At 41.1% G+C, this 7,662-nt stretch overlaps 1 pseudogene; it reads left to right on the forward strand.

Moving 5' to 3' along the window:
- Positions 1 to 7,662, forward strand: part of LOC119332890 — a 45,910-nt pseudogene that overhangs the window by 37,184 nt on the left and 1,064 nt on the right.

Consider the following 7,662-nt stretch of genomic DNA (forward strand, 5'->3'; position numbering starts at 1 on the left):
AAATTTCAACATTTTCAGAGTTCATTTTGTAGTGATTTTCAATTTCACGGTCATTTAGCTCTTTAAACAATTCGGTAAATGACTGAAAAACAGCAAATGATGTCAGAACGTGTTGGAAATTGATGACGTCACTTTGAATGCTGCATACTGAACACAAAAGAAGTCGGGAGTTCAAATAAGTATAAAAAACATTGAAGTGCCCGTGTAACAGATGAGTTCTCGTCCGAAACCTTGATACTCCGAAAGACATTGTACACAAAGTGCGTCCAGTTTTTGCCGTGACCCTCTCTACTCTTTCGCACATGCTATGCGGGTGAAATGATGATACCATGCCAAATTTTAACATTTTCACAGTTCATTTTGTAGTGATTTTCAATTTCACGGTCATTTAGCTCTCTAAACAATTCGGTAAATGACTGAAAAGAGCAAATGATGTCAGAACGTGTTGGAAATTGATGATGCCGCTTTGAAACACAAGAAGTCCGGAGTTCAAATAAGTTATTAAAAATAAAAAAGAGGTGCAATGCTGGTTAATTTGCTTCAAGCCTTTCGGAATAGTGTAGACTGCACTGCACATAGCTCAGTGCAATCTATGCTATTCCGAAAGGCTTGAAGCTAAGCAACGCGCAGGTGAGCATTGCGCCTCTTCGTCATTGTCTTTGCAATCACGGCTTATAAACCGCTCATACTGCCCCTCCCTTGGCGAGGTGGGACTAAAAATCATCTTACTAAGAAACTCTAGTACCGGTTCATGCCATGAACCGGTACTAAAGGTCTTTGTGGGGCCCCGGCCTGACCACAGCCTGACACAGCCTCATTAGTACCGTTTCATGGCAGCCTAGCCATTGGAACCGACACTAATGGTCACATTAGTGCCGACTCAAATTCAAACCGGCACTAATGTGCTTCACATTTGACCCTTTTTCTACTAGTGTGGTTTAGTTGATTTGGATCACGTGATCATTTAGATGACTAGAGGGATGTCTATCTAAGTGGGAGTTCTTAAGTAATATGATTAATTGAACTTTAATTTATCATGAACTTAGTCCTGGTAGTATTAGCATATCTATGTTGTAGATCAATTGCTCGCGTTTAGCTCCCCTGTTTTATTTTTGATATGTCCCTAGAGAAAAATAAGTTGAAAGATGTTAGTAGCAAAGATGCGGACTAGCTCCGTGATCTGAGGATTATGCTCATTGCTGCATAGAAGTATTATGTCCTTGATGCACCTCTAGGTGATAGAACTATTGCAGGAGCAGATGCAGACGTTTTGAACGTTTTGACAAAAGCTCGGTATGATAACTACTTGATAGTTTAGTGCACCATGCTTTCCGGCTTAGAACCGGGACTTCAAAAATGTTTTGAACACCATAGAGCATATAAGATGTTCCAAGAGTTGAAATTGGTATTTCATACTCATGCCCGTGTCGAGAGGTATGAGACCTCTGACATTACTTTGCCTACAAGATGGAGGAGAATAGCTCAACCAGTAAGCATGTGCTCAGATTGTCTGAGTACTACAATCACTTGAATCAAGTGGGAGTTAATCTTCCAGATAAGATAGTGATTGACAGAGTTATCTAGTCACTATCACCAAGTTGCTAGAACTTCGTGATGAACTATAATATGCAAGGGATAACGGAAGCGATTCCCAAGCTCTTCGTGATACTGAAATCGACGAAGGTAGAAATCAAGAAAAGCATCAAGTGTTGATGGTTAACAAGACCACTAGTTTCAAGAAAAGGGCAAAGGGAAGAAGGGGAACTTCAAGAAGAACGGCAAGCGAGTTGCTGCTCAAGTGAAGAAGCCCAAGTCTGGACCTAAACCTGAGACTAAGTGCTTTTACTGCAAAGGGACTAGTCACTGGAAGCGGAACTTCCCCAAGTATTTGGCGGATAAGAAGGATGGCAAAGTGAACAAAGGTATATTGGATATACATGTTATTGATGTGTACTTTACTAGTGTTTATAGCAACCCCTCAGCATTTGATACTAGTTCAGTTGCTAAGAGTAGTAACTTGAAACGGGAGTTGCAGAATGAACAGAGACTAGTTAAGGGTGAAGTAATGATGTGTGTTGGAAGTAGTTCCAAGAATGATATGATCATCATCGCACACTCCCTATACTTTCGGGATTAGTGTTGAACTTAAATAAGTGTTATTTGGTGTTTGCGTTGAGCATGAATATGATTTGATCATGTTTATTGCAATACGGTTGTTCATTTAAGTTAGAGAATAATTGTTATTCTGTTTACATGAATAAAACCTTCTATGGTTATACACCCAATGAAAATGGTTTGTTGAATCTCGATCGTAGTGATACACATATTCATAATATTGAAGCCAAAAGATGCAAAGTTAATAATGATAGTGCAACTTATTTGTGGCACTGCCGTTTAGGTCATATTGGTGTAAAGCGCATGAAGAAAATCCATGTTGATGGGCTTTTGGAATCACTTGATTATGAATCAGTTGATGCTTGCGAACCATGTCTCATGGGAAAACATGACTAAGACTCCATTCTCCATAACAATGGAGCGAGCAACTGACTTATTGGATATAATACATACTGATGTATGAGGTCCGATGAGTGTTGAGGCTCGCGGCGGGTATCGTTATTTTCTGACCTTCACAGATGATTTGAGCAGATATGGGTATATCTACTTGAAGAAACATAAGTCTGAAACATTTGAAAAGTTCAAAGAATTTAAGAGTCAAGTGGAAAATCATCGTAACAAGAAAATAAAGTTTCTACAATCTGGTTGCAGAGGCGAATGTTTGAGTTACGAGTTTGGTCTTCAATTAAAACAATGTGGAATAGTTTCGCAACTCATGCCACCTGGAACACCATAGCTTAATGGTGTGTCTGAACATCGTAATCGCACTTTACTAGATATGGTGCAATCTATGACGTCTCTTACTGATTTACCGCTATCGTTTTGGGGTTATGCATTAGAGACAGTTGCATTCGCGTTAAATAGGGCACCATCTAAATCCGTTGAGATGACACCGTATGAACTATGGTTTGGCAAGAAACCAAAACTGTCATTTCTTGAAGTTTGGGGTTACGATGCTTATGTGAAAAAGTTTCAAACTGATAAGCTCGAACCCAAATCGGAGTAGTGCGTCTTCATAGGATACCCAAAAGAACCTGTTGGGTACACCTTCTATCACAGATCCGAAGGCAAGATATTTTGTTGCTAAAAGTGGATCGTTTCTAGAGAAGAAGTTTCTCTCGAAATAAGTGGGTGGGAGGAATGTAGAAATTGACAAGGTAATTGTACCTTCTCCCGAATTGGAAAGTAGTTCATCACAGAAATCAGTTCTAGTGATCTCTACACCAATTAGTGAGGAAGCTAATGATGGTGATCATGAAACTTCAGATCAAGTTACTACCGAACCTCGTAGGACAACCAGAGTATGGTCTGCACCAGAGTGGTACGGTAATCCTTTCTGGAAGTCATGTTACTTGACCATGACGAACCTACGAACTATGAGGAAGCGATGATGAGCCCAGATTCCGCAAAATGACTTGAGGCCATGAAATCTGAGACGGGATCCATATATGAGAACAAAGTGTGGACTTTGATTGACTTGCCTGATGATCAGTGAGTCATTAAGAATAAATGGATCTTCAAGAGGAAGACGGACACTGATAGTAGTGTTACTGTATACAAAGCTCGACTTGTTGCAAAAGGTTTTCGACAAGTTCAAGGGGTTGACTATGATGAGACTTTCTCATCCGTAGCGATGCTTAAGTCTGTCCGAATCATGTTAGCAGTTGCCGCATTTTATGAAATCTGGCAAATGGATGTCAAAACTACATTCCTTAATGGAATTCTTAAAGAAGAGTTGTATATGATGCAATCAGAAGGTTTTGTCGATCCTAAAGGTGCTAACAAAGTGAGCAAGCTCCAACGATCCATCTATGGACCGGTGCAAGCATCTCAGAGTTGGAATATATATGCTTTGATAAAGTGATCAAAACATATGGTGTTATACAGACTTGCGGTAAAGCCTGTATTTACAAGAAAGTGAGTCGGAGCACAACAGCATTTCTGATAAGTATATGTGAATGACATATTGTTGATTGGAAATAATGTAGAATTTTCTGGAAAGCATAAAGGAGTGTTTGAAAGGAATTTTTCAAAGGAAGACCTCGGTGTAGCTACTTACATAATAAGCATCAAGATCTATAGAGATAGATCAAGACGCTTGATATATTTTCAATAAGTACATACCTTGACAAGATTTTGAAGTAGTTCAAAATAGAACAGTCAAAGAAGGAGTTCTTGCCTGTGTTGCAAGGTGTGAACTTGAGTAAAGACTCAAAACCCGACAACTGCAGAAAATAGAAAGAGCATGAAAAGCCATTCCCTATGCCTCAGTCATAGGTTCTATAAAGTATGCTATGCTGTGTACCAGACCTATTGTGTACCTCACCATAAGTTTGGCAAGAGGGTACAATAGTGATCCAGGAGTAGATCACTGGACAGCGGTCAAAAATATCCTTAGTGGAATAAGGAAATGTTTCTCGGTTATGGAGGTGACGAAGAGTTACGTCGATGCAAGCTTTGACACCGATCTGGATGACTCTAAGTCTCGATCTAGATACATATTGAAAGTGGGAGCAATTAGCTAGAGTGGCTCCATGCAAACCATTGTAGACATAGAAAATTTCCAAAATACATACGGCTCTGAATGTGGCAGACTCATTGACTAAATTTCTCTCACAAGCAAAACATGATCACTCTTTGGGTGTTAATCACATAGCGACGTGAACTAGATTATCGACTCTAGTAAACCCTTTGGGTGTTAGTCACATGGAGATGTGAACTAATCACATAAAGATGTGAACTATTGATGTTAAATCACATGACGATGTGAACTAGATTATTGACTCTAGTGCAAGTGGGAGACTGAAGGAAATATGCCCTAGAGGCAATAATAAAGTTATTATTTATTTCCTTATATCATGATAAATGTTTATTATTCATGCTAGAATTGTATTAACCGGAAACATGATACATGTGTGAATACATAGACAAACTGAGTGTCACTAGTATGCCTCTACTTGACTAGCTCGTTGCTCAAAGATGGTTATGTTTCCTAGCCATAGACAAAGAGTTGTCATTTGATTAATGGGATCACATCATTAGGAGAATGATTTGATTGACTTGACCCATTCCGTTAGCTTAGCACTTGATTGTTTAGTTTGTTGCTATTGCTTTCTTCATGACTTATACATGTTCCTATGACTATGAGATTATGCAACTCCCATTTACCAGAGGAACACTTTGTGTGCTACCAAACGTCACAATGTAACTGGGTGATTATAAAGGTGCTCTACAGGTGTCTCCGAAGGTACTTGTTGGGTTGGCGTATTTCGAGATTAGGATTTGTCACTCCGATTATCGGAGAGGTATCTCTGGGCCCACTCGGTAATACACATCAGTTAATCCTTGCAAGCATTGCAACTAATGAGTTAGTTGTGGGATGGTGTGTTACGTAACGAGTAAAGAGACTTGCCAGTAACGAGATTGAACTAGGTATTGAGATACCGACGATCGAATCTTGGGCAAGTAACATACCGATGACAAAGGGAACAACGTATGTTGTAATATGGTTTGACTGATAAAGATCTTCATAGAATATGTAGGAGCCAATATGAGCATCCAGGTTCCGCTATTGGTTATTGACTGGAGACATGTCTCGGTCATGTCTACATAGTTCTCGAACCCGTAGGGTCCGCACGCTTAAAGTTCGATGACGGTTATATTATGAGTTTATGGTTTTTGATGTACCGAGGGTAGTTCGGAGTCCCGGATGTGATCATGGACATGACGAGGAGTCTCGAAATGTTCGAGACGTAAAGATCGATATATTGGACGACTATATTTGGATACCGGAATGGTTTCGGGTGAGATCGGGATAATACCGAAGCACCGGGAGGTTATCGGAACCCCCGGGAGGTATATGGGCCTTGATGGGCTTTAGTGGAAAGGTGGGGAAAGGACCAAGGGAGGGGGCGCCCCCCCCCCCCCAAGCCCAATCCGAATTGGGAGGGGGTCGGGCCCCCCTTTCCTTCCTCCCTCGTTCCTCTTCCTACCATCTCCCTCTCCACATAGGAAAAGGAAGAGTCCTACTCACGGTGGGAGTAGGACTCCCCCCTTGGGCGCGCCTCCTCCCCTTGGCCGGCCCTCTCCTCCCCTCCTTTATATACGAAGGAGAGGGGCACCCCATAGACAAAACAATTGATCTCTTGGATCTTTTGGCCGTGTGCGGTGCCCCTCTCCACCATAGTCCACCTCGATAATATCGTAGCGGTGCTTAGGCGAAGCCCTGCAACGGTAGAACATCAACATCATCACCACACCGTTGTGCTGACTCTCTCCCTCAAAACTCGGCTGGATCGGAGTTCGAGGGACGTCATCGAGTTGAACGTGTGCAGAACTCGGAGGTGTCGTGCGTTCGGTACTTGATCGGTCGGATCATGAAGACGTACGACTACATCAACCGCGTTGTGCTAACGCTTCCGCTTTCGGTCTATGAGGGTATGTGGACACACTCTCCCCTCTTGTTGCTACGCATCACCATGATCTTGCGTGTGCGTAGGAGAATTTTTTGAAATTACTACGTTCCGCAACACCACCTAGGTGTGAGGAACTTTTTCTTTCTTGAAGTTAAAATTAAATAAAAGCTCTTGTCGACGAGCTGCAACCTAATAATACAACAAACGATGGAGGAACTCTAGTAGTATATCTTGCAAAAAAGGTTATATATTACAATATGTCATCATCCTATGAATTGGGAGGTGAGATGATCAATAGTTATGTTCAGAAAATATTGGTGCTTTCACGTTAAGCTAGTAATTTATTTGTTTGATTCAGCCATACTCCATTTCACACGTGCTTCTCAGCGATTTCTATACTTGAATTACAAATATGTCACACCGGGATATATTGTCCTCGTGTGAATCATAAGAAACAATTGAGGATTACACGGGTATAATAGCATAGGAGACTCACATGTGCTTGGGACCTTTTTCGTGCTTCTTGGTTGATTAAATTTAGAGCATTAATGCTTCCAAGATTGAGTCGCAATGGCTTGACAACACGCAATCCCGATGAATCTGCCCGGAAAGTCATGAGAATCACATCTTATTTGGTGCTTGCTAGATTCATTGCCTGTGTTCCGAATATGTCACTCTACGTGCCCCCAACTTGAATTTCTGATACATCCCATTCCCTATTGTATCATGCTATGTGACCGCCCATGCCATTCAATCCTCTTCTCATTGTTTCTCTTATCTCACACTTTTCCATTCTCCTCTGGTTTTCCTACCCACCATATGTTATCCCACTACATGGGGAATACACTAGTTATTTGTAGGAGGCAAGCAAATGACAAACGATGTGTGTGGCCAGTACATATATAATCATTGCTTCACCAAATGTCACATGCCAACTTTTGCGGTCGTTTAATTCCAATTTGGGTGGTGTAGTTGAAGACATTTTTAACACTCATGGTATATCTAGATGTTTCTACTAAACCATCATAAAAGAGCCGTCCTGAACTCTAGTTATTATATGTTTGTAGTGCTACCACTACTTTAGATACTACCGTGCTACAAATACAGCACGACACCTTGCTACTATCACAAG

Source organism: Triticum dicoccoides, chromosome 7A (genome assembly GCF_002162155.2).
Source record: "Triticum dicoccoides isolate Atlit2015 ecotype Zavitan chromosome 7A, WEW_v2.0, whole genome shotgun sequence".
Taxonomy (NCBI): domain Eukaryota; kingdom Viridiplantae; phylum Streptophyta; class Magnoliopsida; order Poales; family Poaceae; genus Triticum; species Triticum dicoccoides.